This window comes from Pinus tabuliformis, chromosome 9 (genome assembly GCF_031772625.1).
Source record: "Pinus tabuliformis cultivar Carrire ecotype Pingquan chromosome 9, CPIR1, whole genome shotgun sequence".
Lineage (NCBI taxonomy): Eukaryota > Viridiplantae > Streptophyta > Pinopsida > Pinales > Pinaceae > Pinus > Pinus tabuliformis.
Genome location: NC_142307.1, coordinates 1,710,639,917 through 1,710,651,165, shown reverse-complemented (window position 1 = coordinate 1,710,651,165; position 11,249 = coordinate 1,710,639,917). Strand labels below are relative to the sequence as shown.

The 11,249-nt window shown below is 41.9% G+C and overlaps 1 pseudogene; it reads left to right on the top strand.

The window, feature by feature from the left end:
• The first annotated feature begins 605 nt into the window (after positions 1-605).
• Positions 606-4,320, top strand: LOC149155540 (fatty acid elongase 3-like pseudogene; annotated as a pseudogene).
• The last annotated feature ends 6,929 nt before the right edge of the window (positions 4,321-11,249 follow it).

Genomic DNA, 11,249 nt, shown 5'->3' with positions numbered 1-11,249 from the left:
GCTGGAATTCCCCCAAGGGACAATGATAAACTATTTACTTCATTACCTACTAATATTCCTTCATCGATCTGTAAAGTTCTCGACATGCATATAGTTTCTATATATTCACTCATAGAAGTAATAATGAACTAGAAACTAAGAGTAAGAGATGTGCTAACTCACTCCATTGCTCTAAGAAATTCTCATGCTCTAGGATGCTACATTTTATGGTAGTGTGTTATTCAATGACTGAAATGAAAATAGGCTACTACTAAATCATTCAATATTTGAAGACAAAGGATAAGTGGATTAGTCCAACTCCCCTGAAGTAAAGGATTGAGTGCAACCCTTACTTTATTTTCAGGCCACCTTGAACCTTGTTGTTCTCTTTCTTTGCACTACCACTTGAGAAGAAATTAAATGGAAGGGTCCACCTAGACATCACTAGCAATGATCCTCATCACTAAGAACTCAAATGGGTTAAGCTTGGATGAGAAAAAAATACAAATAACTAACCTTAAAAATGTATTGGGAAAAGAAAGCAAAGAACTACCTCACTCTTATTAACAAAGAATTGAACATGAAATTAACAAAATAAGCTAACCAAAAAAAAATTAAAACTAAACATGGAGTTGATAAGGTATGTAAAGCTATGCATAAGGCATCAAATGACTTCATTAATCAAAGGAAAACCCCAAAAATTGTAATGAAGGAGATCAAATAAGCTAACCACCCATGAAAAATATGGACAATCTATATAGCATTTCATAGTTAATGAAAGGCAAACCCCAAAATTTGTAATGAAGGAGAGCAAATGAGCTAACTACATATGAAAAACATGGATGTTCCATATAGAATTTCATAGCTCTTAAATGGATCTAAATGGTACTAAGGAATCTAAAGGTTCCAAAAGCACATATACTTCACAAGAAGAAAGCATTTTACAACATAAATATATTATTAAAAATCTTAACATTGTGAAATAATAACATCTCATTTATTTTTAACATTGCAAATTCTATTTTCCCCTGATGGGGTTGCCGACCGAGGAAAATGGAGATTTGGGATGGATTTCTCGCCACCATGTGGTTTCAAGAGCATTAATTGGAGGGGATGGTGTGGCCACCCTCGTGCATGTAGGGGCATGCAATATAAATCCCCCCTATTGCCTATGATACACACAATTTGTAGGCGAAGAGGGGTGCAACATATCCACCTATGTAGCATCCTCGCTTAGAACCAATTTGTTGCTATTGTAAGAGTGAATTAGCCATCCTTTTGGGCAGATTTTGGGCCATTGTGTAGTGACGACCTAATATTAATTTGGATGTCTAGTAGCTTGGCAGTTAAGAGAGTGTTTCTAGTAGACCAAAAAGCTAGAGGGAAATTCTTGGTAAGTTGAGTCGAGGAAGTAAGTGTTCAGGTTCTACAAGGGCTTGGGAAAAGAGAGAATGGCGGGAGATTAAGGTGGTTGCAATTAGGAGAATTTTGAGGCTCCATTTCTTACAAAAGTTATGGTGTGCATAGATCTGTATTGGCCTCCTGTTTACGAAGCTCAATGGTCTCTCCTTTTTGGGTAACTTTGGAAATCTTTAATATTTGCTATTGTAACTCCTACTCTTTGATTAGCTATAAGATATAATTTTGGCCATAATTTTATGGTATTGACTCTATATGGGTACAGTCGTTGTCTAGTCTGGTTTGTTGCGTTTTTGGGTACTTTAATCTGTATTGGTTGTGGGCTTTGTTTCTTTTGTCAACCCTCACCCATTTCACTGTATTTCCTCCTTGGCCAGTTGGCTTCTTCTTTCTTTGAGTAGTGTCAAGCTACTATCAAGTATTATTCCTATGCTCTACCTATGGTTTATCCACCTGGTTTTCTCTTGCCCCTAATTCTCCTTTCTTGGCCAGTTTTGTGGTATCCCTAGAAGGCACTTCGTGTTTGTTCAAATGAAACGACAACTTATGAGAAGTAGGGAGGGGGGGCAGAGGGGTTCGAAGCACCCAAGGTCATAACCAAGACCAATAGCAAGCCCAAGAGGCTGCTGAGACCTTCCATTCAGCCGTCCCCCTAAGATCATGCAGGGAAATTCAATAACTAGAAACAATGACAACTAGATAAAGGTGAGATTTTCCTAATATAAAGCTTATGGAGGATGTTGGATAGTGCTTTCATGACACTATCCATACCAGGAGAAGGAAAAAACAATACTTTCAAGCTTCATCTCTCTACTAGAAAATGAAAACCTTGTTGGGTAGGGTCCTTAATAGGAGGCAAGGAGATCAAAGGTTTATTGTCTTTGTTAGGCTTAAGGATGTGAAACGTGAACAAAGAAACCAACGATTATATATGGATAGAATGGATGCTTGTCTAGCTCAATCGAACAAAAAAATACCATGCATTCCAATTATGTCAACGCCTCTATGCTCTAGTGCGAAAGATCTTGCTCGTGTCACCTCTTCAGATTTGTAGTTATCTAATGACTATAGATAGTTTTTTTATAGTGATTATGCACTAGACTCTTTAGCAATGTTACAATTTTTAAGACTTATAATTTGGCTAATTAATTGATCAACGAATACTCAAAATTATATAGTTTCCCATTCGGCCAATTGAAATTATTTGACACGAAGTATGATGAAAATGAATAATTACTAGAATCTTTGTTTTTGTGATGTAATTCAAAACATCCAAATCAACCTATTTAGAAAAACACATTTTTCTCTAGGGTGACAAAAGCAACTTTATCATATTACACTAATCCATTATGCATTACGTGAAGCTTTGCTCATTGTCACTAACAAAAACGTCATTGTTGCCCTATGGGCATTCTATCCGAAATTCTTTGACCCACACCCTCAATAATCAATCAGACACGTACGGAAACTCTTCAAAATTATTTGACGAACACTTAATAATCAAACAAAAAAACCAAGATTAAGTGGAAGACATGACATTGGTCGTCGAACCCTCACTTAAAAGGCAAGTGATTTCATTGAATAGTTCGACACAGACATACTCCTCAGTCCCCATGTGACAATCAGCCTAAAGTTTCAACATTGTCCCACTCCCACTTAAAATATCTGGACTATCGACTCGCAGAAAACAGAAATATCTAGACTCAGGCCAGTCATAAATTCGCTGAACCCACCAGCATGGTTTAGTTTTATTTTGGTGTCACATTTTTTGTTCTATTTACTGGCACTGCAATAGCATCGCATAGATCAGAGTAAATTAGATTTTACCGAGGGATGGATGCTTCCTATCCTTCCAAGTTCCAACTCCAAGTCTTTTAACGCTCTGACATATCTTAGGATACTCCCCAAACTCGAGAAAAATTGATTTTTCTGGACTACCTTCGTATTTATCCATTTCCGTATTATCGGCATTGTAGTTTGTTGGGATCAATCTTAGGTAATTCTGGTTCTGAATTTCACTTCTGTGAACAAATTAGTGATCCCACATGGAGATGGAGTGGAGATACAAGGGGCAGAGTGAGATACTTGTTAGAAGAGCAACCCATGGTGGCTAACTTCAGATGGGACCATAACACCTGGGGCTCCACATGGCTTTTCCCCTTTTGGCCATTGCCTCCTATCTGCTACTCATTATGTTTCTGATGGTTTTTCTCATACCCAAGAAGGGGTCGTTGCCTCTGGGCCCGATCCCTGCCATTCATAACCTCTGTGTGGTCCTAGTTTCGGCGACCATTTTCATGGGCTACTGGGAATCTACGGTAGTGGTGATCAGGGAGACGAGAAGGACTTGGAGTAGGCATTTTAAGAGCACCGCAGAGTGGCTTATGTGTTTCCCACTGGGCACGTGCCCTTTTGGCAGAGTCTTCTTTTGGTCATATATTTTCTACCTCACAAAGTACCACCAACTCTTCAATATGATCATATGGATCCTCTGCAAGAAGCCCCTCACTTTCCTTCACGTATTCCACCGCATCACCATCATCTGCGTGTGCTACCCATGGATGGAGTTCTCGCAGTCACTGCAGATCGTGGCCATCCTCGCCACCATGGTCCTTTATCTCGTGGTCTATTCGTATTTCCTCTATTGCAGCATCGGTTGGGGTTGCTGGTCCTCTCCTCTCCTCTCCTCGCCAGTTGCTAGATGGTGCACTTGGCATTCACGTTTCTTGCCTACGTTGCTCTTCTTGCGCTACACTTCACCATAGGGAAGGCTACAACAGAATGGGTGCATGTCTCTTTGATGCCTTGTCTAATGCCATGCTCCTCTTGCTCTCCCTCAACTTCTATCTCAAGAGAAATCAATGGCGCTCCAACATCATGAAATCACTGGATAGCCAACAGAATAACACCAAGCACTTCTGATAGAAAATGCATTCAACTGATGATATCTTGCGACAAAAGCTGCAGGATTAATGTGGGTAGAATTATTTCCAGTAGCTTGCAAAACCAGGCTCTCTGTCTCATATTTTCAGAGGGCATTTTGAGAATTTAGTTTCTGTGTACTATCATATAACGGGGGCATTTTTAAAAAGTATGGTATCTTCATACCACATAATGGAGGGGAGGGAAATTTGGGAAAGTATAATATCTGCATACCATCAACGAAGTATCTGCATAAATGTATACCATCAACCAAGTATCTACATAAATGTATAAATGTGATATATGTTCTTTTATAATATACCATCAACCAACTATCTGTTTATTAGACTTTTGAGATCATCGATTTGTTTGTTTTGGCCTATAAGAATATTATCTTATATTGTATCTAAAGGAGCTCTGGAGCTCTGATAAGTTTCAACATAATTACACTTACACCCTATTAACATTAAAAACAGAGTCACAACCATTGAGTTAGACATTGTTCTTGAATATATTAGGCTTGACATCTTGTATGATCCTTTTCCCCAATGACCCTTGTTCAAACTTCTTAAAACTCTTTATTCTCCTTTTCATTCTTCTTAAAACTCTTTATTCTCCTTTCACTAGATCTTCAAGCTGCCTTTTTCCTTCTTATTCAGCTTAGCTTTGATTTCATGTTGGAAAATCAGAAAGGAAGAAATATTTTCTTGATGTTGATAATTACTTGTGATATTCTTCTATTCTTATTAACTTTCTTATGTTCTTATTTTAACTTAGTTCATCAAGCAATTACCGAAATCATAACACGAAGATCAAAGACAATAGATGTAGGCGGATAGTCAGGGAAAAACCCCTATCTAGGGAAAAACCCAGTCAACAACTCTTCCTTTATTAGTTTCATGAGATGATCCAAAACTCCTTGACCTAGACACAGACTTCCTCCAATCACCAAGTCAGCCCTTTCCCTTCTTCTGCAGATGATAATCTTCCAGCAACAACTTTGACCTTGATGCAACAATATATCTTCAACCCAGCTGAAAATTCGACCTAGTAGAAGCAATAGAACTTCGACCCAGAAACTTTGACCTAGTAGCAGCAACAGAACTTCGACCTAGAAACTTCGACCTTATAGTAGCAGCGGAACTTCGACCCAGAAAATTTGACCTAGTAGCAGTAGGAGAACTTCAACCCAGAAACTTCGACCTAGTAGCAGTAGCAGAACTTGGACCTAGAAACTTAGACCTAGAAGCAGGACTTTGACGTTCCATTAAATAGCTCAGTAAATTCACATGTGTGAGAGAGAGACGACCCAGGAATTTTTACTTTTATCCTTCTCCATAAATTCCCCTTCTTCTCTTGGAATTTCACACTTTTTTCTACCCCTCCTTTCATATCAAACTTGTGAGAGTTTGTCTTCCAAATGAATCGAACTACATTGTATATATTCCCTTTTATGGAGTTCGAATTACCCTCTTATAGGCCGACTTGGTGTGGAGGTGACAGATGACTTATTTTACTCAATAATAATTATTTTTACATGATTCGAAAGCCCAAGAAGGGTCTGAGTAAATTGACAATGACTCTAATGACTCAAGGTAAAACCTAGAAGTCCTCAATGGGTACTTTTACCTAAAACAAGATGACCCAAGCATGAAAATAATGCTTTAATAAGTCATAATAATAATAATTTCTTGGTCGAAGAAAAGCACTTGTCATGTGGTAGGAAGGAACCATAAACAACCTTACCACTGAATGTTTAGGTAGCCGATTTTTCCTCAGTTATGTAAGACATGGAGGTAACCCTACAAGTGTTAGGGTTCACACAACCGATTGTTGCGGTGTCGGAAGGCCTGCTTAATCTGGGGGAGGGGACTGACTCGCCATTTTTAACCATCCCGTTACCTTCGGAGCTGCAGTCCTGGGCACATGAATAGCAGTGTACCAAAGCACTTCAGGGCTGCACAGGGGTGGCAGACATGGGGGAAAGGGGAACGACATTGGAAACACCAAGTTTCTCGCATCAACCTTATAACAAACTTGGGGTAACTGCCGAAGGGTTCCCACTCCCGCTATCCACTTCAAACACTCATATTTTGAGGTATTTTGATGGCATCACCCAACAGGATACAGGGCCAGAAGAAAACAGAGCCTCAGACTCTGATGAAAACCCCCACGCAGAGGGAGTTCAGCAACCTATAAGCCTGCATAACAAACCAGAGGGGGGGAAAGATCAAAGTCTTCAAAGATTCGGGAACGTGGTCGACTTCTAGTTTTCGAGGCTGGTATAAGCATGGCCCAAGTAGCGCTGACAAAGAACACGGTACTAGTGGGCAGGGTCTGTGGCCAAAATTATACCCCAACGTGCTTACAAAAATGGATAGCGGAGGTCTAGGGTAATATGATGGAGCAACTCCCTGTTATCCTCACCTTGTCAAGGGGTTGGTTCACTCTCATTTTTCCTCAACCAGAACTGGTGGATTGGGTTTTGACTCGTTACTAGCACATAGAGATGACACCAATCCTGCTCAAACGATGGTCGCCTCTCTTCGATCCAGAGAAGGAAAACATGGGGGCGGGACCGATTTGGGTGTGTCTCCCAGGACTCCCTCTGCAATTCTGGGTAGAGGATATTTTTAGGTGCATTGGGGATGACCTAGGAGTATACCTGGATCATGACAGATCATACCAAGAATTAGGCTGCCTGGAAATTGCTAGAATTCTGGTGCACTTAGACACCCAGGAAGGATTGGTGGAGAGCTACTGGCTACAGATGGGTGAGATCATCCATTTTCGCTACAGGTGGTGTCATGAGGTTGGTCACCTGTACAAATATTGTCCTTTGATTACAGGGAAATATTCGGAACCCCCAAGATATTTTGTTTCTGCGAGCACCCAAATGAATGAGGCAGAGGTTTCTTCTCCAGTGGTCCCTCAGGGTGTACATTCACTGAGCCGAGGAGATTCAGAGGTGGTGCCTTTACAAATGGACTCTGGGACCTCTGCGACACGTCACCAGATCATGTTCCAGAGACTCTGCACCTTTTTTGGGTACTCTTCCTCCCTCTCCTCTGTTTTCACATGATTGTCTGTTATCTAGTATTGCATCTTCATCTGTGTTTATTTTGGGTCTGGGCACTAGGGTTAGAAAACTGTGTTCCTTAAACTGTCCTGTGGTATCTGCTCCTCCTCTGCCCCTCAGTTCCTCCCTGACCATTTTTCAGGACCCCCTACCTCTGGTCCCTAGGGATAGCCCAAACTCTAGTGGTTCTCACCACTACAACCTGCAATCCTTACCAATTACAAGGACCCCTTCCTTTGGTCTGGATGAGGACCCTCTCCCATCCTTACCCTCGAAACCCCCAGGGGCAGACAATCCCACTTATCCAAATCCATCAGGTGGGCTGGTATTGAGGTGGCATCAGGCATTCAAAATCCTATTGACTGGGTCCTTAGAGCAAAGGGAAACCCTGAAAAGGTTACCCCATGAAGTGCCTCTCCTTCAACTGCAGGGGTTTGGCCAACTCAGACAAAAAATTGCCACTAAAGTGGTTGTGTAGTTCGGAGCGTTTGGATGTAATTTTTCTACAAGAGACTCTGGGGGACAAGGGCTCCATAAACAATGTTCTTCTGAAAATCCTTCCGGATTGGGTTTCTCATTTTTTTGATGTGAGAGAGCGATCCGGAGGTTGTGCCCTGGGGTATAAAAAAAAGGTCAATAATAATGGTTAATGTTTGGGGAGGGTAGGGGTTCCTAGGAGCTGATATCACCTCCTCTAATATCGACATACCCATTAGGATCATCAACATCTATGGGCCCTGCCATAACAAGGAGGATTTTTGGGAAAGACTCCTGAAAGTTGATTTCATGCAGACTGAAAATTTGATTATTGGAGGTGATCTAAATTTCTCTTTAGGGCTCGCGGAATCCTGGGGCAACAAGGCCTAGACCAATCCCTTAATGGCTTTATTTGAAGTATTGATGGACTCTCATGACCTCCTGAACATCTGCCGACTTGGAGGAATCGAAGGACTGGGGAGGATGCATTGGCTAGAAGACTAGATCGTTTCCTTATAATGGCTCCTCTATTAGCTAGGTTGGACTGCATTAGACAGTAGGTGGGCTCAAGGGGTCTATCCAACCATTCCCCAATTTTCTTAGAGATTTGGGATTCCAACCATAAACCTCATACACCTTTTAAGTTCAATGCGACATGGCTTGCTGAAGAAGAATTCTACAATCTAGTAAGGGAGAACTGGACACATTGTGGCCCAGACATCCGATCCTCCCTAGCCGAAGTAATTGAAAATAACCTGGCTCGAGAGAACCATCAGTTGGGCCAGAAAAAAGCAACAAAAGGATGAGGTTGAGTTATAAAGGATTGAAGGCGTCCTGTTGTAGCGGCTACAATCACCCTCCAAATTTTGGAGTCTTTACATTCACCTTTCTTGTTCATTGCATTCAAATATCTGCATGCTGATGTCTAAGTCATGCTTGCGACTGTGTTTTGGTTATGCTCAAATCCTTTGCTTCATATGTGTTTGTTGTGTTCGCCATGAAAGCATCTGTCACACTCACATACAGAGTCAGATTCACTGTCGCACAAGCTTCATCTCGATCAATGAACGATCAATCATTTGTGTCACGCTTGTCACTTGGACCATCAATCCGTCATGTTGAACATGTGTGTCTAGATGATTTGGTCGTTTACTCGTCAAGTCATGCGAGTGTGTGTTCGTATGATCACATATGCATATTTCGACTGTTCACACACTTAGTCATTTTTGCTAAACTTCTAACGACCTCACTCCCCTCTGACAACCAGACCATCACCCTGCCATCGACTCGATCGACTGTCAACTAGAAAATCGCAGAAACACCAAGCTAGTCCTTTCAAGTTGCACTGCCTGCAAGCAACTTAATCAACTCTCATACTAGCCACCCAGATAGTCGGACCCGACAGTCACCCCGGGACTAACTCCCTTCGAAAATTGCACAGAGGCCATTGACCTCACCCATTCAACTGACTGAGGAAATTGTACAGACAGGTTAGAGAGACACCAAGTGCTCGTCCCTATCTCCTTCAGGAAATTGCGCAGTTTTCCCAGTTAGTCATATGGAAAGTCGACTGACTGTTCATCTCAGAAATTGCACATTACTCATGATCAGGCCTTTCACTGCCCATCAATCATCTCGGCTCAGAAATTGCGTAGAGATGATCAGTAGGCCGGCTTCCCGGCCTTAGTGCATTTTTCCCAACCAGTAGCTCCTAGCAGTAGACTGCATGTTCCCTCTAGAAATTATGCAGTTTCTGCTGCCAGTGATTGAGGAGCCCGCTGCCAGTTCCCTCTGGGAATCACGCAGTCTTGGATGCCAGTGACAGCAACAACTAACTGGCAGTTCCCTCTGGTAATTGTGCAGTTCTGGTTGCCAGTCTCTCGAACAGTTCCCCAGAAAAACTACACAATCCCTACCTACTGACCCTTCATGCAACCTGTTAGCCTCCTGTTGCAACAGGTGTTCATGTTTCATGATTGAAATTTTACATGCCAAATATGTCATCTTTCATGCTGCAAGGTTCCATATTTCCTTAAAGAGGCCAAAGAAGAAGTCATAAAAGTGTGCTAATCCAAGTGCCACTGCTATATTCCAATTTTGATGAGTGGTTTCATTTTGATAAGTTCTTTAGGTTAAGGGAAGGCCAAACAATTTAACCTTGGTCTCTCTACGTTTCAATTTCCCGTTTTAGAATATAGAGAATGATATCTGTCCAAACAGCTTAATCTTGGCAGATTTGTAGATAGGTAGAGAATCAAAGGAGCCCAATCGCTTAATTTGGGCCCTTGGCAGAAATAAGTGTAGATTTAGAAGGAAGTCAATCGAAAGAAAAAATTGTAAAGCTGGGTCTGCAAGTATAAGTGCACCCAATCCAAAAGAAGAAAAAATGCTAGGAAAGTAGGTTGGGTAGGTAGTTTTTGAAGTTGCAGAAGGATGATTCATGATCAATTTTGTGTTTATAAGTGTTATATCTTTTCAGATCACAGTCATGATGCAGTTTTTTACCTGAAGGAGCTCAAGCTGGACATAACTAACTCCCCTCTCTTCTTATTCCCCAAATCACTCACTGATTTTCCCAAAGAGGTCAAGATCTACTTGAGCCTCTTAGTCCCATCATGTTCCATAACATTGGCCTTGGTGAAGATCTGCCTCACTCAAGGATTTCCATTTTTCTGTTACAAAGTTCTATTTCCCCAAATAGCCTAAGGTCCCTTACCTTAGCATTTTTTGGTCACCTCCATATAAATTACTAACTATATTATCTAACTCCCTAATCCGTTTCCATTTCCCCTACAAAAACTATGTATCAATTCCCAAAAATATTAAATATCCCCTCCCTGGCACTATAGCCATATTTTTCCTAAGTCTGGGAAAAAACAGACTATCTGGGGCTGTTTTTAGCCCATCCGAGTCTTAACAGGAGTTAGTTTGACACCTGGTCATACTAACAACCTTTTTCCCCTAGTCCTAACCCTCAAAAACCCATTGTTTCGCCCTTATGCCTAAGTCCCAAGTGTAAATATATTAACCCGCTCGTTTGTACATAACCCAAAACCCATTTTTTAAAGTTTTTTAACCCCCCCGCCGCGCCGTATGAACATTCGCATATTCCCGCGCCCTGTCCCTTAACCCTCCGCCGTATCGTCCTTGCCGCCAGCCGTCAGATCTGGCCCGCCCGAGATCTACGGTGGGCGGGCCTTCCCATACGCCAAGAGCCCGAGGGTTAGCGTCCGGGAGATGGGCGGTATTGCCGCCGTACTCCCGCCACGCGTCACCTTCCCAGGCGTGGCGGAGCCCCCCTCCCCGAAACCACCTTTGCTCCAAGGCGGTGCGCCCAGAAAACCACAAACCGCTCTCCTCTGGGTGACGTAAG